This window comes from Oryctolagus cuniculus, chromosome 2, assembly GCF_051225735.1.
Source record: "Oryctolagus cuniculus isolate XC-2025 breed Fujian yellow rabbit chromosome 2, ASM5122573v1, whole genome shotgun sequence".
NCBI classification, from domain to species: Eukaryota; Metazoa; Chordata; class Mammalia; order Lagomorpha; family Leporidae; genus Oryctolagus; species Oryctolagus cuniculus.
In genome coordinates, this window is record NC_142868.1 from 105,239,142 (window position 1) to 105,262,973 (window position 23,832).

A 23,832-nucleotide genomic window follows, 5' to 3' on the forward strand; every position below is an offset into this window, starting at 1 on the left:
AGGAGTGGCTTCCCGGTGGAGAAAAAGCAGGAGGAAGGAAAATAACTGGAAGAGGAAAGTATACCACGAGTCTTCTAATGCTTTATTTCTCCAGGTGGGTGGCAGAGATATGACTTCTCCATCTATTAATTCCTGTATCTTCACAATTTTTTTAAACAAGGAAAGTTGAAGACACATAAGCAAACACTGCAATTAGACAGTGCCACCATGTGGCTCCTGAAGATATTACATGCACACAATTTTCAGAAGATGGGAGAAAGGGGCACTGTCAATTCTCAGTGCAGTATCACATAATCAACCACAGGGAAGCCTGAAGAGCCACCTCTTGATTCATGAGCAATATTAAAAACACACTGTACCCATTTCCAAATGATGGTTAACTAAATAGACAGCGTAAAATACTATGCTCGGAGACCACACAAGCAAGATGGCAACGAGAGTTACTGGCTATAAACTGTTAAGAGAAAAAATTTGACATCATACACCATAGAGATGAGTAATCATCAGACCACCAAACAAATGGGAAAGTCTGGCTTCCAGGCAATTAACTTAATCAGCACATGCAGACCTCAATAAGACCTCAAAACCCAGAAGCAGAAAAAATACAGCAAAAACAAACTCCATCCGTGATGTTAATAATTCTACTTATAAAAATCAGTACTTCTAACAGTAAAATGTACTAGAGATCAATTCCTCTTTCCTGAATGTCTAGGTTTGAGATAAATAAGCCTAAAAATTTTTGTAGCACTCAATGGCTACGGCTGGGCTGGGCCCAGCCAAACCCGGGAGCTGAGAACTCAATCCAGGACTGCCACGTGAACAGCAGGGGCTCAATCACCCGAGTCATGTGCTGCCTCCAGGGTGTGCATCAGCAGCAGGCTATCACAGAAAGTAGAGCTGGCCTCGAACCCTGGCATTCTAAAATGGAATGTGGGCATCCCAAGCAGCTTCTTCACCACTGTGCTAAACGCCAATAATCCAGGCTTTTTATTTCTTTTTTTTTTTTTTTTTTTTTTTTTTACTATAAATCTGATCATATTACATCTTAGATTAAAAGAGTTCAGTGGAGGGGAGGGCACTGTGCCACTGTGGGTTAAGCTGTGGCTCAGGACACCCACATCCCATATTACAGTGTCCCATCTTTTTTTTTTTTTAATATATTCATTTGAAATTCAGAGTTATACAGAGACAGAGATTTTCCCTTCCATCCACAACAGCCAGAGCTTGGCCTGGCGGAAGCTAGAAGCCAGGAGATTCATCTTGGTCTTCCACGCAGGTGGCAGGGGCCCAAACTCTTGGGCTATCTTCCACTGCTTTTCCCAGGCAGTTGGATAATAAGTGAAGCAACCAGGACACAAACTGGCACCCTTATGTGTTCCCAGTATCACAGGTAGTGGTTTTATCTGCCATGCCACAACACTCAAACCCCCTTCGCCCACCTCCCCTTCTGATCCGGCTTCCTGTCAATGAACCCAAAAGGCAGCAGATGATGGCCCAAGTACTTGGGTTTCTGCCACCCACATGAGAGACCTGGATGGAATTCTGGGTTCCTGGCCTTCAGCCTGGCCCAGCCCAGGCTGCTGTGGGCATCTGGAGAGTAAACCAGTATGTGGAAGATATCACACTCTCTCTCTCTGACTCCCAAGAGCTCTGAGCTTTGGGGAGCAGACAGCGTTGGAGGTAGCCTCCAACTGTCCTTTGACAGTTATTTTCCTCCCTCACTGAAGTTATTTGTTCATTCATAAAGTGCTACTTTTCCTTTAATTCATGATTCTTTTTTTATTGTACACATCTTTCCCATGGCCTTTCTTAACATAGTAACTGATATTCAAATTTTCCTATTTACATGGGTACTCCAAAATTTCATGGAGATGGAATTAAATATATTTCTATTTTGATGCAGAAAATGAAGTCCATGCATTATTATTTCATGATACTTTTACCATGAAGATCCCTCATACATTAAGAAGATTTTCTGATTGCCCATACACAAATCAAGTCATTAATAAAATTCTTTCACTGGATTTACTTTATACATTTGAAAAGCAGAAAAACAAAGAGGGAGGGAGAGACAGAAAAAGATTCTTCCAGGCGTATTAGCAGGGAGCTGGATAGGAAGCAAAGCAACTGGGAACAGGAACTCCAATATGGATACAGGTATTGTAGTCAATGACTTAACCTGTTGTGCTACAACGCTGGCCACATAATAAAATTCTTATTGAAATTAACTATGGTTTTATCTCCATTTTTGCAAAACAGCATATATTTACATTTCTCATAGATTTTATAGGTATGTTTTCCATAACTTTCATCTACCCCTGCAACCCAAAAAACCAAGATACACAGGCTCACATAAGGAAACAGTTATTACATAGATTAATACTGATATGTGCAAGGCAACCTACTCTATATTATCTTTTTTTGTTAATGTTGATGTATTTATTTAAAGTCAGAGTGATGGGTGAGGGTGGGAGACAGAGAGTGAGGTCTTCAAATTGAGATTTGAAGACCAGTCGCTGAGATTTGCAACCCCAGGCAAATCCCTAGTCTTCTTCCAGGACAGAGAAAGGAAGTCTTTACCCTGGTCTTCCAAATGGGTGGCAGGGCTCCAGCACTTGGGACATCCTCAGGTGTTTTGCAGACACATTAGCAGGGAGCCGGATCAGAAGTGGAGCAGCTGTGACTCTGGCCCACCCAGAAATCCACTCTTGAGGAATGCAGGTGGAGATCCAGACAAGACCCACTTAGATGGAATTAAAATATATTACTACCTAGTTATTTGTATAAGAAATGGTTTTAATTTGAAGGTAAAGGCTAAAATATCCAAATGCAGTAGCAGTCTAATACTTGACGATGTTAAACAATGCTTTCAGAAGTGGCTACAATTCCTCTATGCTGGGATCACCAAACTTCTACAAGGGGTCAGACAGTAAATATTTAGGTCTTGCAGGCTACCAGAATTTTCTTTACAAGATACTAACTCCATAAACAAAATACTGGAAACCACATTTCCTAAAGGAATACTCAAAAGAGCCACACAAACTCAGCTTCTGGAAAGGCCAGGACTGGCTTTATGGTGACTGGAGGAACAGGCTCTGCTCCCACTGTGCTGCCTCAGCGTGAATGGTGGAACACATAAAGGAACAGTCTGACCAGCACACACGCTCGCCAGCTCCTCCCGCCCACAAGACCACCCCACAGGGAGGGAGGCTGTAGCTACTGAACATCTGAGCAGACACAGGAACTGCCGCTCTTAGGGAGCACATCCACCCTCCTTTCCCCAGAAGAGGTCCCACCTCCCCATCAGCATTTTGACAGGCAACATGGAAACTTCAACCACAGCAGAGGATACTTCTGAGCAGAAAGGCCTTTCTATGCCTCTCACTGTGAACAGATACAAAGGTCAGTTCACTAGCTGGGAGTTCTTAAGCCAGCTACTTAAATAACAGGTCCTAATCTGTGCACCAGCATAGGCTGAGCATGGTTGTAAGGATCAGAGGTCGGCCGGCGCCGCGGCTCACTAGGCTAATCCTCCGCCTTGCAGCGCCGGCACACCGGGTTCTAGTCCTGGTTGGGTCGCTGGATTCTTTCCCAGTTGCCCCTCTTCCAGGCCAGCTCTCTGCTGTGGCCAGGGAAGGCAGTGGAGGGATGGCCCAAGTGCTTGGGCCCTGCACCCCATGGGAGACCAGGAGAAGTACCTGGCTCCTGCCATCAGATCAGCGCGGTGCGCTGGCCGCAGCACGCCGGCCACCGGCCGCCGGCCGCGGCGGCCATTGGAGAGTGAACCAACGGCAAAGGAAGACCTTTCTCTCTGTCTCTCTCACTGTCCACTCTGCCTGTCAAAAAAAAAAAAAAAAAAAATCAGAGGTCAAGTTCATACCTACTGCACAGCTCATAGGCTGTAAGGATCAGAGGTCAAGTTCATAATGCACAGCCTACAAGATAGTAGGTACCAACAACTTTTTTTTTTTTTTAATGATTTATTTGAAAGAGTTAACAAAGAGTGAGAGCAAGATCTTCCATCTGCTGGTTCACTCCCCAGATGGCAACAATTCCGAGGGTTGAGCCAGCCTGAAGCCAGGAGCCAGGACCTTCACCCGGGTCTCCCACATGGATAGCAGTGGTCCAAACACTTAGGCCATCCTCTGCTGCTTTTCCCAGGCCATTAGCAGGGACTGGTTTGGAATTGGGGCAGTGGGGACAAGAACTGGCACTCATCTGGGATTCCAACCCCACAGGTGGTGGCTTAACCTGCTATGCAACAATGCAGGCTCTAGTTGGTACTAACAATTGAAGAGGCAGATGACAATAAAGATGTCTGTATTACACTATAGAACATGTGGGAGCAAAGGCTTTTAAAAACAGCATTACTTGCTGCAGCCTGGACAAGAGAAAACGGAAATGTGCACAAGGAATTCTTCCAGTTGTGCAAGTGGAAAGAGTCTCCTCTCCCTTCTTGGCCCCCTCCCCCACAGAGACACACAGAGGCGTGCACACATTAGCAATCATTCAGAAAGTAATGGTTCTGTAGAATGTGGATCCCAGGATTCGGATTAATAGCCAAGTGTGGGGAGCAAACCGGACTAGACTGAGTTACTGGAATTAAGACTTATTCTATGCATCTGCTCTCCCACAATATGGCGCTGGGAGAGAAGTAAACAGCTTCCGCACAGCTGCCTCCAGTTCAGCTAATAAACTGTAGGACTTGCTCCTGATTGGAGGAGAGCAGCGTACTCGGCGTGTGGGCAGCCGAGTTAGGATTGGCGGAGGAGGACTATAAAGGAGGAGAGAGACGGCATGCACCAGGAACATCTAAGAGGAACATCTAAGGGGAACATCTAGCTGAAGGAACACCTGTGCAGCCCCCGAGAAAGCCGGCCGGCGGTGTGCCGCTCCCCTGCGGAAGTGGGGAATGTGGCCAGGGGGAACTGCCCTTCCACGGAGGTGGAAGGGACAGTAGCCAACCCGGGAAGAACCAGCAGCAAACCCGGGAAGGGCCGAGCAGACCAAAGAACAGCGCAGGGTCCTGTGTCGTTCCTCCACGAAGACGGGGAGCGACATAATGGTGCCGTGACTCGGATAGGAAACCTAGGATGGATAGGAAACTTAGGAGGGAAGAAACGGGAAGAAGCAGGAAAATACCGGAGAGAGAGATTAGCGAAGAGCCTAGGGGAAAGCTGGACGAGAAAGGTGCCGGAAGAAGCTATTGAAAGCCTAGGCATAGACTTGGATATGGACTGTGGGAAAGAAGTTAGGATTGAAAGCGAAAGTGAAAGCTTTCATAGACTCGGATGCAGACTATGGCGGGGAAGCTAGGAGACTGAAAGCGAAAGTGAAACCTGGAGGAGGCTTGGACTCGGATACGGACTGTGGGGAGTAGCCAGGAGAAATGAGAGGAATATTGTTGGAAGAAAACTTAAGGAAACATACCGGGTAGAAAAAAATGTTAGGGAGGATGAAGCCGCGAGTGCAGGCCGAGGCGGAGATATAAGCCACCTTGGAATTCTTCAAGTCACCCCGGGGAGCAAGAGGCGAAGATCTGGAACCAGAGGCAGAGACGTGGGCCGCCAGGTTGAAATTCGCCAGGTTAGTCCGGGGAACTTGGACTGAATGCCGGTGGTGGTGGAAACATTCGCGGAAGCCGCCGCGTGCAGAGAGAGCACGGGGCGTGAATAGATAGGGAACGCGGGGCTGGCGCGAGGCCGTGGTGCGGGCGCGAAGTGCGTGGAGACCGCGGAGCGTGCGCGTGAAGCCGAGCCGCGCAGAGCCGGGAGCCCGCCGGCGGGGCGAGGCGCCGGGAAGCCGCGCAGAGCCGTGAAGCTGCCGCGGGGCGGGCGCCGGGAAGCTGCAGGGATAAGAGAAATAGAAGTTTAGAAGTAAAGTGAGAGAAATAGGAATGCTGGAAGATAGAAGTAAAATGGGAGAAATAGGAATGCCCGGAGATAGAGAAATAGAGAAAGAGAAAAGCCTCCCCACAACACAGCAATGTGAGAGCTTGGATTCGGTCTGCCTGATTAAGTGAGGCGATGAGCACCTGCAGCGGCTAGCAGCTTATGCGCTGCAGGTCACCGAAGACAGGCACGAATTAACATCAGTAAGGCCTCCCCACAATACAACAATTAGGAGGCTTGGATTCGGTCTGCCTGATTAAGGCGGTAAGCACCAGCAAGCAGCTCGACCAGAGTATGAGCTGCAGGTCACCGAAGATAGGCACGAACCAACACTAATAAGTCTCCCCCACAATACGGCAATGAGAAAGCTTGGATTCGGTCTGCCTGATTAAGGCGGTAAGCGCCAGCAGGCGGCTCGACCAAAGTATGAGCCGCAGGTCACCGAACACAGGCACGCATCAGCGCCTAAAAACCTCCTCACAACATGGCGAAGAGAGGACCCGGATTCGGTTTGCCTGATTGATAGGACTTGTAAGAACCTGTGGCAACTCTAGCAAGTAGAGCAGAGTGTGTGCCGCGGGACACCGAAGACAGGCGCGTATCAACGCCAAAAATAAAAAGAAAGGGGGATCTGTGGGGAGCAAACCGGACTAGACTGAGTTACTGGAATTAAGACTTATTCTATGCGTCTGCTCTCCCACAATATGGCGCTGGGAGAGAAGTAAACAGCTTCCGCACAGCTGCCTCCAGTTCAGCTAATAAACTGTAGGACTTGCTCCTGATTGGAGGAGAGCAGCGTACTCGGCGTGTGGGCAGCCGAGTTAGGATTGGCGGAGGAGGACTATAAAGGAGGAGAGAGACGGCATGCACCAGGAACATCTAAGAGGAACATCTAAGGGGAACATCTAGCTGAAGGAACACCTGTGCAGCCCCCGAGAAAGCCGGCCGGCGGTGTGCCGCTCCCCTGCGGAAGTGGGGAATGTGGCCAGGGGGAACTGCCCTTCCACGGAGGTGGAAGGGACAGTAGCCAACCCGGGAAGAACCAGCAGCAAACCCGGGAAGGGCCGAGCAGACCAAAGAACAGCGCAGGGTCCTGTGTCGTTCCTCCACGAAGACGGGGAGCGACAGCCAAGCCTTTATATGAAGCTTTAAAAAGGCCTTGACACAGACCCACTTTGCTGGACAGGGGAGCTACAAAAGGTGTTCCAAAGAATTAAAGAGCTTTTAACAAGCTCCAGTATTAGGAATCCCTAACTTGAGTAAGCCATTCACCTTGTTTATAGCAGAGAAACAGGGGGTTGCTCTAGGAGTACTAACTCGGAAGTTGAGTCCACTTCCACAACCAGTATCCTATTTTTCTAAGCAGCTAGATTCAGTGGCTACAGGGTGGCCTGCGAGCCTAAGGGCTGTTGCTGCTACAGCAGTCCTGGTGGAGGAAGCCACCAACCTGACTTTAGGCCAGCCATTTGAAGTTCAAACTCCACACCAGGGCAAAGGGTCTTAGAAATTAAAGGACAGGAGGACAGCTCACAAAATACCAGGCTCTACTGTTAGACTCACCCTAAGATAACTCTTTAAAAAATTTATTTGTTTGAAAGGCAGAGTTACAGAGAGGCAGAGGCAGAGGCAGAGAGAGGTGTACTATCCACTAGCTCGCTCCCCAGATGGTCACAATGGCCCAAACTGAGCCCATCCGAAGCCAGGAGCCAGAAGCTTCCTCCAGGTCTCCCATGCAGGTGCAGGGGCCCAAGGACTTGGGCCATCTTCTACTGCTTTCCCAGACCACAGCAGAGAGCTGGATTGTTAGTATAGCAGCTGGGACTTGAACCAGCACCCACATGGGATGCCAGAACTGCAGGCGGCGGCTTCAGCCACTACCCAAGTAATAGAAGCTCGAGCTTCAACAGGCTGAACTTACTGCATTAACTAGAGCTTTGCAGCTGGGCAAAGGACAGAGAGTTAATATATACACAGATTCCAAATATGCTTTCCTTGTGTTAGATGCACATGTGGCCATTTGGAGAGAAAGAGGCCTACAGACTGCAAAGAATCCCCTCTTAAATACGGAAAGGAGATATCAGCTCTACTTCAGGCAGTACTGGGGCCTTCAGAAGTGGCTGTCATTCACCGTAAGGGACGCCAGAAGGAAGAACCATGTGAGCAAGGGAAATGCGTTTGCAGATAAAGCAGCGGAAAGAGCTGCTGCACAGGAAGCCCTGGAAATGCTGTAACGCCTCAGCCTGCAGTGATGACTGAAGAGCCTCACTACACCGAGGCTGAGACTGAACGGGCCAGCAATGGGGTTATACTAACGACGCTAGTGCACGGTGGACTTTAGGTCATAAGGTTATGCGCCCAGTGGCTTCTCAATGAAAAATCGTTAGGGAAATACATGATTCTACTCATCGGGGAAGAGGAGCTTTATTGGGGACACTCTCAAGTGTTTGGAGCAAAGGGACTAAGTGTTGCCATAAGGGAAGTAACTCGTTCTTGCCCACTTTGTTCACAACGTAACTGCTGGTTGTGTAGAGCTGCCTCCCTTGCTGACTCCTGTGCAGAGGAGAGGGACATAACCAGGTGAAGACTGGCAGGCTGACTTCACTAACACGCCTCCAGTGAATAATTACAAATATCTTCTAGTTTTTACAGCTACATTCACCGGATTGATAGAAGAAAAGGCAGAAAAGCCACAGGAAGTGTCCAAAGCCTTGAGGAAGGACGTTGTGCCACACTTTGGCCTCCCACGGTCACTCCAGAGTGACAGTGGACCTGCATTTGTACCTAAAATAACTCAACAGGCAGCCGCTGCTCTAGGAGTTTCTTACCATCTCCACGCTCTTGGAGACCTCAGTCACTGGGTAAAGTTCAAAACGTCAATCATAGCCTAAAGAAAATTCTAGCTAAGCTTTGCCAACAGACCCCAAAAACATGGCTTACATTACTGCCTATTGCCCTCCTCAGGATGAGAATAGCGCCCAAGACTGCCTTAAAGCTTAGTCCGCATGAGATGTTATATAGAAGGCCCTTCCTCACCTCTGACATCTGCTTTGGTTCAGAGATTCAAGATCAGATAAAGTATATTATCAATTCAGGCCAGGTACAAAAGGCTCTGATAAGAGTATGGTAACAAAGTTCTCCCAGTGCTAGATCCTAAAATTCATGAGCAGCCTATTTCCCCAGGAGATTCAGTCTTATTGAAAACTCAGACGGGGGGCCAGCGCCATGGCGCGCTAGGTTAATCCTCCGCCTGCAGCGCCGGCATCCCATATGGGCGCTGGTTTGAGTCCCAGTTGCTCCTCTTCCAGTCCAGCTCTCTGCTGTGGCCTGGGATAGTAGTAAAAGATGGCCCAAGTGCTTGGGCCCCTGCACTCGCATGGGAGACTGGGAAGAAGCACCAGGCTCCTGGATTCAGATTAGCGCAGCTCCGGCCGTTGCGGCCATTTGGGGAGTGAACCAACGTCAGAAAGACCTTTCTGTCTCTCTGTCTGTAACTCTACCTGTCAAATAAATAAATAAAAATCTTTAAAAAAACAAAACACTCAGAAGGAAGGATCCCTTCAGGCCAGTTGCAGCCTACATGGAAGGGTCTCTCCCAGGCGCTACTGAGCATGCCTACCTCAGTGAAATTACAGGGCATCCCAAGCTGGGTACATCTGTCAAGGATTAAACTCCTACCTCCTAAGTCTTTGCAGGTGCACTTGAAAGATAAGTCTGCCTACTCCTGTGAGCCAACTGAAGTACTCAAACACCTCTTCAAAAAGAAAAAGATAAGTAAAGCTTTTGCTTTTGTCACATCAAGACTGCTGCACTTTAAGGCAGACATGTTGGACCTACCTCTTCTTCTGATTCTTTCTGGGAGCTGTTATTGGCAGAAAAACTCCACAGTGGGCTCTGCTCTTCTATTACAATACTAGAAGATCCTGATGTGCCACATGAAGCTGATTTTAAAATCCTGACCATTCCTGCAGGCAATCTGGCTTACACGTTCAGGCCAGCTTTTTTTTTTTTTTTTGACAGGCAGAGTGGACAGTGAGAGAGAGAGACAGAGAGAAAGGTCTTCCTTTACTGCTGGTTCACCCTCCAATGGCCGCCGCGGCCGGCGCGCTGCAGCCGGCGCACCGCGCTGATCTGATGGCAGGAGCCAGGTGCTTCTCCTGGTCTCCCATGGGGTGCAGGGCCCAAGGACTTGGGCCATCCTCCACTGCACTCCCGGGCCACAGCAGAGAGCTGGCCTGGAAGAGGGGCAACCGGGACAGAATCCGGCACCCCGAACGGGACTAGAATCCGGTGTGCCGGCGCCGCTAGGCGGAGGATTAGCCTAGTGAGCCGCGGCGCCGGCCTGGGCCAGCTTTTATAGCAAGTACTTACATCTGTGAACACTCTAAGGTAGTTATGGACAATCAATAGGCATGACAGATCAAGGAGAAACATGTGCGGTGATTAGTGGGCTCTGCCACCTCTACTCTAACAGTATATATTTACTGAAAGACAGTAACAATCTCTATGCTTGGGCTAAATGGTTTTACAGCCTGCACAAGGACAGCCTATTACCACCCACTATCTGGGAATGAACAGAATATTTTCTTCCCATTCTAAAGGGCATCCCACTTGTAATTGGTTTTCTTCCCGTTTTGCTCATACTGATTGATAAACTTGTATGTTTCAAAATTCAACAACTTCTGAGTAATGACGACCACGCGAGGAACACAGTCACTGGCAGCCACTGAAAATTCTCCAGCTCATGAAACAGATTCATGTTAGGTGAGGCAGGAGGGGATTTCCAGAAGCAGGACAGGCAGGGTCTGTGTCATGAGCAGCAGGAAGCAGACACAGAGGATATGATGGGTCTACGTCCTTCAGCATCCCTGAGATGAAGGGGATCTCTGGGGGGGAACGAGGTGGATAAAGTCAGGGAGACAGATCAAGTTCATGAGCTGGAGGCCACACCTCCCCCTATCATCAATCAGATGACCTCTCCCCAAGATGCACCTTCCCTTACCTGGGACCTATCACTACACCCCTTTCCAAAGCTAACAAAAGCCCAGTGAAGGGGCATGGCATTCTCTCTTTCTCTCCACCTCACAGACTCAGGACAAGCAGAGCAGGGTGTGAAATTCCCCTTTACCTTTCCTGGCCCACTCTCCCTAAGTGAAGCCCTCACGTGTCTGTGTATTCTCACTTTGTAAATAAGCCTTGCCACAGTGCATGCATGTTTCAGCCTGTACTCTAAGTAAAAGGCAAGAGCCTGAGATATTAACTTTGGCCCAACCTGGCCCACGACAGTCTGTGCTAGAAAACATCACCCTCTAGTGACTGTTAGTGAATGTACTGCTTATGCAATTGTCAAAAATTCACTCTCTATTCAAAAAAGGCTGTTTAACAGATGGCAAACTGCAACATCATTTATATGTTTTGGCAGGGAGCTGGGGGCATGAATTCCTGAAGTTATAGGAAACACTTTCTATGTATGTGCTTTTGTGCCTTTTTCAATAGAAGTCTTCGAGTCTCAAAGTAAGCCATAACAAAAATCCAGACAGGACAACCTTGCCAGTGGGGAACTAATGAGCCTTCTCAGATGCCCCCAGCTCCTGTTTCCTTTACATGTCCTTCCTCTGTGTACCCCCTTCAGGGAAGACAGGATCCGAGACCTAACTGAAACCACGCATCTGTGCTGTAAAAGCTCTCACGTTAAGTTAACATTTTCTTCCTTTCTTTTCTTTTTTTGACAGGCAGAGTTAGACAGTGAGAGAGAGAGAGAAAGGTCTTCCTTCCATTGGTTCACTCCCCAAATGGCCGCTACGGCCAGCGTGCTGTGCTGATCCAAAGCCAGGAGCCAGGTGCTTCCTCCTGGTCTCCCATGCGGGTGCAGGGCCCAAGGACCTGGGCCACAGCAGAGAGCTGGACTGGAAGAGAAGCAACCGGGACAGAACTGGCGCCCCAACTGGGACTAGAACCCAGACTGCCGGCACCGCAGGCGGCACTGTGAGCCTAGTGAGCCGTGGCGCCAGCCAAGTTAACATTTTCAAAAACATATTTATTTATTTGAAGGGTGGAGTTATGGGGCTTGGGGGTGGGGAGAAAGACGCACAGAGAGAGAGAGAGAGAGAGAAAGAGAGAGAGATCTTCCATCTGCTGGTTCACTCCCCAGTGGTCACAATGGCCAGGGCTGGGTCAGATTGAAGCCAGGGGCTTCACCCGGGTCTCCTACTTGGATACAGGGATCCAAAGACTTGGGCCATCTTCTGCTTTCTGAGGCACATTAGCAGGGAGCTGGATTAGAAGCGAAGCAGCTGGTATTAGAATTGGAGACCATTTGGGATGCTGGCACTGCAGGCAGCGGTTTAACCTGCTGTACCACAGTGTAGGTCCCAAGTTAACATTTTTAAAGGTTGTTCCTATCTTTCCCCATGTAATTTTACTCTTAAGTACAACTACCTAATCCCACAAAACAAAATTCTCACTTTCTTCACTGCGCAACTGAGAAAACTGTATACACCTTTCTAACGAGTTCAGTAACTTATCACACCGGGGTGTGTGGTGGTGGTGACAAAGCCACACGGCCAGGACCTGACAAAGGGGAAAGGTCAGCAGACATGACCTTTGGTCTCTCCAGAAAAGTGAAACTGTGACCCTGCGCTCTGCAACACAGTCCTGCGAGCTGATCGAGACCTGAGATTCAAGGATTACTTTCTGGTCTTACAAACTGAAGCTCAGCAAAATTAATTTTACCTAAAATCCCCACACAGAAAGGGCTAATTACAGGGGTTGTATTTCAGCCACTGACGTTTGTTAACTCTGACATCCTGGCAAGAGGGGCACCTAACACTGCACTGTCATTATCCCTTTAAGGATACACAGGGCTTGACAAGACTTACTTATAACAAAGGAATAGCAGGCTGCATTGAAAACCCTCACTCTTAAAAGGGAAAACTTGCTGAAATAAACAGTTACTTTTAAAGTTATAATTTGAGGTAAATATTGAAGACTATCAAATAATAAATTATTCTTTTTAAATCTATCATAGGGTGTCTTCTTTTATGCATAGGAAGATGCTCTTCATTATATAAGTAAAAAAAAAAATTATATGTTTTTAAAACCAACCAAGACCAAAGAAACAGAATGCAACTTAAGAGGTGTTTTAAATTTTATTTTTATTTGTCCAAGTCAGAAGCCCAGAAATCCATCAAAATCTCCCATATGGGTGACAGGGACCCAACCACTTGGGCCATTACCTGCTGCCTTCCAGACTAAGCTGGAGTCAGGAGCTGGGGCCAGGACTTAAGCCCAAGCACTCTGATATGGGTGGATGCAGGTGTCACAAGAGGCCTTTCAACCACTGTGCCAAATGCCCAACAAAAGTGTTTTGTGTGGGTGTGGTTTTAGATTTTACTTATTTGAAAGTCATAAATATAGAGTGAGACTGAGAGAAAGATCTTCCATCTCCTGGTTCACTCCCCAAATGGCTACAATATCCAGGGCTGGGCCGGGAGCATCCTCCAGGTCTCCCATGTGTGTGAGGGCACAAGGACTAGGGCCATCTTCCACTGCCTTCCCAGGCCATAGCAGAGAGCTGGATCAGAAGTGAAGTAGCGGAGACTCAAACCAGCACCCATATGGGATGCCAGCACTGCAGGCTTACCCTTTTACGCTACAGTGCCAGCCGTGTGTGTGTGTGTGTGTGTGTGTGTGTGTGTTAGGGGAGAACTGTAGGATATTCACCCACCTCACCTATTTTTTATATTAAAAGAACCACGTAAAACATTTTGGTCAGAGAATACAATAAATAGATCTTTCTATGGTTCTGCCCAACATGATAAACAGATGAAGATGGCCGGCGCCACAGCTCAATAGGCTAATCCTCCACCTGCGGCGCCGGTGCCCCAGGTTCTAGTCCCGGTTGGGGCGCCGGATTCTGTCCCGGTTGCTCCTCTTCCAGGCCAGCTCTCTGCTGTGGCCCGGGAGTGCAGTGGAGGATGGCCCAGGTCCTTGGGCCCTAACCCACATGGGAGACCAGGAGAAGCACCTGGCTCCTGGCTTCAGATCAGTGCAGTGTGCCGGCCGCAGCGGTCATTGGGGGCTGAACCAACAGAAAAGGAAGACCTTTCTCTCTGCCTCTCTCTCTCACTGTCCACTCTGCCTGTCAATAAACAAACAAACAAACAGATGAAGAAAGAAGCCAGAAGGGAAGAGTCAGAAGGCAGAGTCACAGGGGACACCTCAGACCAGCAGGTCACAGCGAACTGTGAGCAACCACCTGCCAGCCCTGCTGACTTTGCCACCCCCTTCCCCAGAGCTGGAACAGGCTCCTGAGGCACTGCTTGGCTTTCCTGCCATTCCAGATACTGTGACCTCCAGGTCATCCTCTGCAGAGCCTTCCACTTCCTCCCTGCCAAATCAAAGACAGCATATGTTCCTACAATCTTTCTGCAAAGATTAAATGCAGGTGTTGATCACAAAAGAACTAAGATTATAAGGAAGCAGGTGATGGGTCAGCAGTTGGATTCCTGCCACCCATGTGGGAGATGGGAACTGAGTTCACTTCTGGCTTCAGCCTAACCCTTCCCCAGCTGCTGCAAGCATTTAGGGGAGTGAGCCAGTAGATGGGAGCTTGCTTCCTCTCTCTCTTTCTCTGCCTCTCAAAATAAAAAACTTTGAGACTTAAAAAAATACACTCTCAAAAGAAAACATAGGTGAAAAGCTTCATGACAATGGTTCAGTAATAGTTTTTCTTAAATATGTTATCAGTGGGGCCAGTGCTGTGGTAAAGTGGGCTAAGCCTCTGTCTGTGGCACCAGCATCCCATTAGGGTAAAGCCTCCACCTGCTGTGCCTGCATCCAACGTGGGCACCGGTTCAAGTCCCAGCTGTTCCACTTCCGGTCCAACTCTCTGCTATGGCCTGGGAAAGCAGTAGAAGATGACCCAAGTCCTTGGGCCCCTGCACTCACGTGGGAGACCTGGAATAAGCTCCTGGCTTCCAGCTTTGGATCAGCCCAGCTCCAGCTGTTGCAGCCACTGGGGAATGAACCCACAGATGGAAGACCTCTCCCCCTGCACCTTAACTTTGCCTTTCAAATAAATAAATCTTTTTAAAAAAATATGATATCAATGGCTGTTTTGTAGCACAATGAATTAAGCTGCCCCCAGAATCCCATTTCGGAGGGCTGGTTTGAGTCCTGGCTACTCTACTTCTGATCCAGCTTCCTGCTAATGCACCTGGGAGGGCAGCAGAAGATGGCCAAAGAACTTGGGCCTCTACCATTCACGTGGGAGACCAGGATAGAATTCCTGGCTCTTGGCTTCCTCCTGGCCAACACTTGGCTGCTCCAAACAGCAGATGGAAGATTCATTCTCTCTCTCTCTCTCTCTCTGCCTTTCAAATAAATAAATGTTTTTAAAATTTGTGATACCAAAAGGGCAGACAACAAAAGAAAAAACAGATTATACCAAGAATAAAAACCTCTGTGCATCCATGGACACAATCAACAGAGTTAAAATGTGAACTACAGAACGGGAGAAAATATCAGCAAGTCACCTATCTAGTAAGGCTCTAATACCCAGGATAAATGAGGAACTCCTACAGCTCACCAATAGAAAACCAACCGGATTAAATAATGGACAAAAGATGTACACAGACATTTTTCTGAAGATATATAAATGGCTAATATGCACATTAAAAGATACCCAACATCAGGCCGGTGCCGCGGCTCACTAGGCTAATCCTCTGCCTTGCGGCACCGGCACACCAGGTTCTAGTCCTGGTCGGGGCGCCGGATTCTGTCCCGGTTGCTCCTCTTCCAGGCCAGCTCTCTGCTGTGGCCCGGGAGTGCAGTGGAGGATGGCCCAGGTGCTTGGGCCCTGCACCCCATGGGAGACCAGGAGAAGCACCTGGCTCCTGCCATCAGATCAGCGCAGTGCACTGGCTGCAGCGCGCCAGCTGCGGCAGCCATTGGAGGGTGAACCAACGGCAAAAGGAAGACCTTTCTCTCTGCCTCTCTCTCTCTCACTGTCCACTCTGCCTGTCAAAAAAAAAAAAAAAATGCCCAACATCATTAATCACTTGGAAAACACAAAACCACAATGATATAACCTCATATTCAATTGGATCCTCACTATCAACAAGAGCAAATTACCAGTGTTGGCAAGGACTTGGAAAAATTAGAACCCTTTTACACTGTTGGTGGGAATGTAGATTGATGTAGTCTCCATGGAAAATAGTGGGAAGTTGATTAAAAAATTGAAAAATAGGGGGGACTGGGGGGCTGGCGCTCTGGCGTAGCAGGTTAGGTAACTGCTGCAATGTCAGCATCCCTTTAGGTGCCAGTTCGAGTCCCAGCTGCTCCACTCCTGATTCAGCTCCTGATTCAGAGATTCAGAGATCTAGAGAATCTGATCCAGAGAATGCAGCAGGCTTTTGGCTTGCTGGTTAAGATGCCAGAGCGCCTCAATTTGATACTTGACTCTTCTCTGTCTTTAAGATTTATTCTATTTTATTTAAAAGGCAGAGTTACAGAAAGAGAGGAAGAAACAGAGATCTTCCATCTACTGGTTCATTACCTAAAAGCCAGGAGCCAGAAGCTTCTTCCGGGTCTCCCATATGAGTGCAGGAGCTCAAGCACCTGGGCCATCATCCACTGCTTTCCCAGGTGCATTAGTAGGGAGCTGGATCAAAAGTGGAGCAGCCAGGACTTGAACTGGCACCCATATGGGATGCTGGCACCACAGGTGATGGCTTTACCTGCTATGCCACAACACCAGGCCCTGATATCTCTTCCTTTTTAAAATATTTATTCATTTGAAAGGCAGGGTTACAGAGAGGCAGAGGCAGAGAGAGATCAGTCTACTGGCTCACTCCCCAAATAGCCACAAAAGCTGGAGCTGGGTCAATCCAAAGCCAGGAGCTTCTTCTGGGTCTCCCATGCAGGTGCAGGGGCCCAGGGACTTGGGCCGTCTTCTGCTTTCCCAGGCTATAGCAAAGAGCTGGATGGGAAATGGAGCAGCCAGGACTTGAAGCTGCACCCATATGGGATACGGGCACTGCAGGCAGCAGTGCCGGCCCTGATACCTGACCCTTTATATATTCTAGCTTCCTGCTGACGCAGACCCTGGGAGGTAGCAGAGATGGCTGAAACGGCTGGATCCCAGACACCAACCAGGAGACCTGATTTGCATACTCCTGGTTAGGGCTCCAGTCCCTGACCCAGGGCCACTGTGGGCATCTGAGGAATGAGCCAGCAGATGGGAGTGATCTCTTTTTCAAACAAATAAATAAGAGAACCCAAACCACGATTTTTAAAAAGGTATTTAAAGTAAATGCATATTAAATTCTAACCACCCAGCTTCTGCCTGACCCACACCCAACTATTTCCAGGATCTGGGGGAGGAAACCCCCAGATGGGTATTTGTCTGTCTTCTAAATAAAACTGTTAAAAAGCATGGAAAAATGACTAAAGAGTTGTAAGTTCAGGATGACCTCTGTTTAGCTGGAATAGCAGTCTGAAGCTATCATTTATCTTGCTCTGGGTAGAGCTGAGGTCTGGAAATTCCCATATAAGGTAATTTGCTCACGGTTCTTTCCTTGGGCAGACATCAGCGTTTTCCATTTGGAAAAAGCATCAGGAGGAAATAGTCTTTGGCAACAACATCCACACATACGTTAAAAACTGTGGCTTCCATTCTTAAAGGTGAGACTTGCCAAGACATGCCATTCCCCACCCCGCTCCAGCCCAGACATGGCTCAGCATCTGCAGGCAGCACACAGTGTTCCTGTGGTCATCACTGGGCTGCTGATAAAGGCCAGCAGGATGTCACTGCTCTCCAGAAATAGCCCTGCAGCGGGTAACGGGCTCACAGAGAAAGGCCACATCCTCTGCTTTTATTTATTTATCTATCTATTTATTTTTATTTGAAAGGCAGTGCAATAGAGACAGAGACAGACACTTAGAGAGAAAAAGCTCTTCCATCCATTGGTACTCCTCAGATACCCACACGGCCAGGGCTGGGCCAGGCTGAAGCCAGGAGCTCGACATGGGTGGCAGAAACTCAAGCACTTGAGTCATCACCTCCTGACTCCCAAGATGCAGTAGAGAAAGCTGGATCAGCAGTGGAGAAGCTGGGACTCAAACCAGTACTCTGATACGGGATGTGGGCATTCCAAGTGGGAGCTTAACCCACTGCCCACAGGACGGCTCCCTTTCCTTTCAAGAGCATTCCCGCCCCTTGTGCAGGGCGCCTTTCTGCCTCAGAGCCTCCTCCCTCAGGGCAGCCTGCGCTCCTGTCCCACCAGGAGTGTCTCCCATGGCTCCAAAGCAAGACCTCTACTTCTGATATTTTTTAGGATGAGTCTCTGCCTTTTTCTTAGAGCTATCCTGTCCAGTTTGGCGGCTGCTAGCCACTTGTATTAATTTGAAATGTAAGTCCAAGTTGAGATATGCTTTAAGTGTAAAATAAATGCTGGATTATCTCAATAATTTGTTAATACTGATTACATGGTATGCATGTAGCTCAGATATGACAGTTTGACATACTGGGGAAAATAAAATATATTATTAAAATTAATTGTTTCTTTTTGCATTTTGAACACAGATACAAGAAATCTTAAATCCTACATGGAGCTCAGATTACAGTTCAAAGGTAGCACCACTCCAGATGTCAGAAGAAGCCCTCTAAGAATAAAGACACGTAGCCCAGAACACACTCTGAGGAGGATGTATGAAGAACTCGGGCAGCTCGTATTCAAACTCAAGGGAGAAGCACCCTGGAGTCTTTTTATTTCTAAACCAGAATGGCTCCCTGAACCACACTCCTGGCTCCATGTCAGCAGATGGAAGATCTCTCTCTTTCTCTCTGACTTTCAAATTTTTAATAAATGTTTTTTTTACAAATGTTGATACCAAAAGGACAGACAACAAGAGAAAAAACAGATTATATCAATAAAAACCTCTCTGCATCCATGGACACAATCAACAGAGTTAAAAGGTAGAGTTTCTTCCCCTGCACATCAGAGTCTTCAATTACAGTGTGGGCAAAATAAACCCCTCCTGTGCCGGGAAAGGCTGCACACACAAGGAAAGCAGTTCAGCTTTTAGCCACCAAGTTGGGTTCTCTGTAAGTGGCACTTCCCTCTGAGTACGCTCAGCAGCTGACACAGTCATCCTGGGGTGAGTCACGGGGGTGTCTGCATTCCAATCTCCTCCTCCACAGGGTTCACCCCCACAGGCAGGGAATTTTCTAGACAGAACATTTCCTCCTCCCCACGAACGCATTACTGATTCCCATTTCCTCACCGTTGGTCCACACACCAATAAGATACTAAAATCCATTTCAAAACTCTGGCTGCTGCTCATTTTCTCTTTAGGACTATTTCCAATAGATCACAGCAGGTGCCTATGTTTAAATGTGGCTTTGTTATCACTCTGGCCTTCATATGTGTACGTGTCATTCTCCCGAGATGCATGGACACATCCTCTATTTCCCACTATGGTCTCATCAGATTAGGGCTCAGAAACAAACAAAATACAAGTGAATGCTGACTTGTAGTTACTGACTGGGCCAGGCAGGAACATAGGGATGGAAAGCACCTTACAAGGTGCTAAGAAATCACAGCTGACTCTGCAGTCCGGGCTTCTTTCTGGCTGCTTTGCCTGTGGAAAATTCACTTCTGCGATCTCTTCCTAGCTGGCAGCTCCAACGACTGAACTTCCCCTTGACTGATGTTATATTCTCATTCTGTATCCAACTCCCAAATACGAGGGCACATCAAAAAGTTCATGAAAAATAGAAGTAAAAAGATAAGTCTATTTTGGTACAAATAATTTAAAATCTACAGCCTTTTTATAATGTAATAATAATTTCATAATGGAAAATGTCCATGAACTTTTAAAAATTGTTTTTCATTGATTTGAAAGGCAGAGATAAAGAGAACATTTTTATTGGCTAGTTCATTCCCCAAATGCCTGCAACAGCCAGAGGTTAGCTCTCCCACATGGGTGGCAGGGACCCAAGTACTTGAGCCATCATCTACTGTCCTCAGGGTGTACATTAGCAGGAAGCTTGATAGAAAGCAGAGGCGGGACTCAAACCCGGGCATTCTGATAAGGGACGTGGGCATCCTAAGTGGCAGTTTAACTGGCTGTACCACAACACCCACCCCACCATGAATTTTCTGAAGACCCCTCGTATTTGCCAGTTTTAGGCACCATACAAATCATTCTCGAGATCTGGCTTAAACGAGTTTACTGTGCAGTGCAGCTTCTGGATCTGATCCACTGTGTCCTATTTCTCATTCCTTCCCACAAAGCACAGCAGCTCCAGTCCTGCAAGATTTCCTCCTTGGCATCCCTTTGTAGAAGGTGGTGACTGGTAACAGAAGCAGAGGATGAATGAGACAGTTAGGGAGAAAGAGAAAAGGGGAGAAGATTTAAGAAAGAAAAGGCAAAGGGAAGAAGGGTGTTTTCCGTAGTTGCGGCCAGATGTTGGAGGCTCGAGGAGGTCACAGCTGGATGGAGGTAGACAAAACCATGAAGACTGTGAGGTGTTCCACAGAACTTGATTGCCTTCAATTCTGAGCTCCAGTAGTTCTGGATCTTAAAGAAGATACACACAAATAGCATAGAGTATAATTAAATAAGTATGACCCAGCAATTCTAATTCTGGGTATATATACCCCAAAGATTGAAAACATGGACTTGTACACCCATGTTCAGAGAAGAATTATCTGTAACTGCCAAAAAGTGGACACAACTCAAGTGTCCCTCTACAGATCAAGGATAAACAAAATTGATGTATTTGTACAAAGGAAGAGTATGTGGCCATGATAAGGAATGAAGTTCTGATACACAGGCCACATCATGGATAAAGTTCAAACATATGCTAACAGATAAAAGGCAGACACAAAGATCAAATGTTGAACAACTCCACTTATCTAAAAAAAATCTAGATAGGCAAATCCACAGAAAGTAGAGGTTACCAGAGGTTGGGAGGAAGGGACGGGCACTTAATGCTTAATCAAGGTTACGGAGCTTCAGTCTGAGGTGGTGAGAAGATTTGAAAATAGTGGTGATAACTGTACAACATTGTGAATGTAATTAATGCTACCAAATTGTGCACTTTAAAATAACTGAAATGGCAAATTTCATGTTAGGTATATTTTACAAAAATAAAAAGGGGGCATTTGTTGATGAGCTAGATCCGAACAAATATCAAGCCATATCCTTTCTGTATGTTATCTCAGTTAATCCTCATTACTCATAGATTAGATACAACTGCGATTTATGGATGAGGAATCTGTGACTTAGACAGTAAATTGTTCAAAACTGCACAAATGCAGAAGACCTGAACCCAAGACCACTAGCTCTAAAACCCATGATCTTTCAACTATACCACAGTGCTTTGCATACAAATAAGCTCAATGAATAAAGAAACAAGTGAGAAAAGTATATTCTCTTTACAGGTCTGAAAATTTTCAAATCAGTGACAAGAAAGACCATGAACGACTGAGCCAAGAACTTGGTGTCTAAATGCCTTTCTAGGCTGACTGTCATTCATATGCGTGCATGCACACACAGTCGTCTCAAAAACTGGTAAAAGGTAAAAGTTATATTTAACTTTCTCATGGTTTAAAATTTTTTTTTAACTTATATATTTGAGAGGCAGGAGGTGAGAGCGGGAGAACTATCCCAGTTCACTTCCCAAACACCAAAATGGCCAGGATTGGGCTGGGGCCAAAGCCAGGAGCCAAGTAGTAACTCAATCGGGGCCTCCCACGGTCAGGACCCAAATACCTGAGCCTTGACTGCTGCCTTCCAGGGTCTGCATTAGCAGCAAACTGGAGTTAGAGTAGGAGCCAGGAATTGAATCCTGGCACCCCAGTGCACAATGTGGGCATTTTTCTCCTACTCTATAAGCCCTATTCCAAACTACTATCTGTGAAGTTACAGAAATCCATTTTCCCCAACAATACTACCACACATTTGTAGCAATGTTTGGCACATAAAATATTCCCCCACATATCACCTCACTTAACTCAATCAAAAACTCTATAGGACAACAGTATTTCTTTCTACAATTGTTCTGACAATTACAGACAGCACTGTTTCTATAAACATCTTTTGTCAATGCATCAGTCAATTCATTGCTAAGAACTATTGGGCAAGATCTAATTCAAAATCATAAGAACTTGGCATTAAAAAGAATTAAAACTTAAAATGTTTTTAAAGTTTCCTTAAATATTTTATTTTTTTATAGTTTTTTATTTAATAAATGTGAATTTACAAAGTGCAACTTTTGTATTGTTGTGGCTCCCCCTCCTTTTTTGTAGTTTTTTTTATTTAATAAATGTGAATTTAGCCGGCGCCGTGGCTTAATAGGCTAATCCTCCACCTTGCGGCGCCGGCACACCGGGTTCTAGTCCCGGTCGGGGCGCCGGATTCTGTCCCGGTTGCCCCTCTTCCAGGCCAGCTCTCTGCTATGGCCAGGGAGTGCAGTGGAGGATGGCCCAGGTGCTTGGGCCCTGCACCCCATGGGAGACCAGGAAAAGCACCTGGATCCTGGCTCCTGCCATCGGATCAGCACGGTGCGCCGGCTGCAGCGGCGGCCATTGGAGGGTGAACCAACGGCAAAAAGGAAGACCTTTCTCTCTCTGTCTCTCTCTCTCACTGTCCACTCTGCCTGTCAAAAATAAAAATAAAAAAAATAAATAAATAAATGTGAATTTACAAAGTGCAACTTTTGTATTGTCCTTAAATATTTTATCTTTTCTCTGGGAACTCTTGGAGCTGCTGATATCAAGAAACTATCAATGAGACTTAAGATTCCCTGCCACTGCTCTGGCAATGCCCAGCCACCCCATCTCACCTGCCAGCAAGAGGTTGGTACATACATCTGACCCCGCAACTGGAACCATTTCTTGGTCATCTTCGTATTCCCAGAAGCTAGCACAGTGCTTGGCATGCAACAAACACTCAAATGCCAATTGAATAAAGAAACCATGGATACACCCCTTCATCTTGTATAGCTCTCTCCACTATAATTCATCCCTTACACTGCAATATTGTATCAACTTACTGGGAAATCATAGCTACTACCCGAAGCCCCCAGACTTCACATTGCATTTAAGACCAATACTTTATGTGCAGCCTCCCTCCCTGTCATTTTCGGCTCATTCCAGACTGCTAGATGGCTGTTGAATTTCTTTCATGTACCCAACATGTACCTATTGAGTACTTACTCCTCTAGGCACTGGGAAGACTGGTGAACAGGAGATGAAAGCCTCTCCCTAATGGATCTTACAGTCTCATGGGAAAGAGGTTATAACGGTATCCAAAAGGTACAGGGCAGGGCACAGGTCCAGGAGGCCCCTGCAGCCCAGAACAAGGCCTCAGATCTCATCCTGGGTGCGGAGAAGCACTGACAACAGAGAAGTAACGCTGACTGTAAACCTGCTTCAACCGTCACCAGGCAGCTCCACCTGGAATACCCCCATCCTATTTTTCAAATTCTTCAAAGCCCAACTCAAAAATCACTAATGCACTGATGTCATCCTGAGAATTCTAGGCTATTTCTCCCTTTTATTATCCCCAAAACTTTACAACATTTATGTCAAGATGTTTGGGATGTGTGCACGTTTTTTAGTATCACCTAATGAGTATATTCACCTGGGATATTTTATTCACTTTTCATTCTATCAGCTGTGTCTTGCTGTTTGCAAACTAAAGTACCCTCTTATTAACTCAAAGACTGGATTACAGGGTCTTTTTACATTAAATTTTTCTTTCTTATACCTGAAAACTATGTGTATATATGTAAACATATTCACATAACTCATCCATATAACACAAACACAGGAGACTCCTTCATACATCCCAATCTACATCTCAAGTATATTCTTCTGTTATTTTCCTTAAGAATAACTACAAAGTAAGTATTTTTGTAAATACATTTAAA

General features: G+C 46.8%; 1 protein-coding gene across 12 annotated transcripts in view; it reads right to left on the reverse strand.

The window, feature by feature from the left end:
* Positions 1 to 23,832, reverse strand: part of LIMS1 (LIM zinc finger domain containing 1) — a 151,463-nt gene that overhangs the window by 75,442 nt on the left and 52,189 nt on the right. The window lies entirely within an intron of this gene.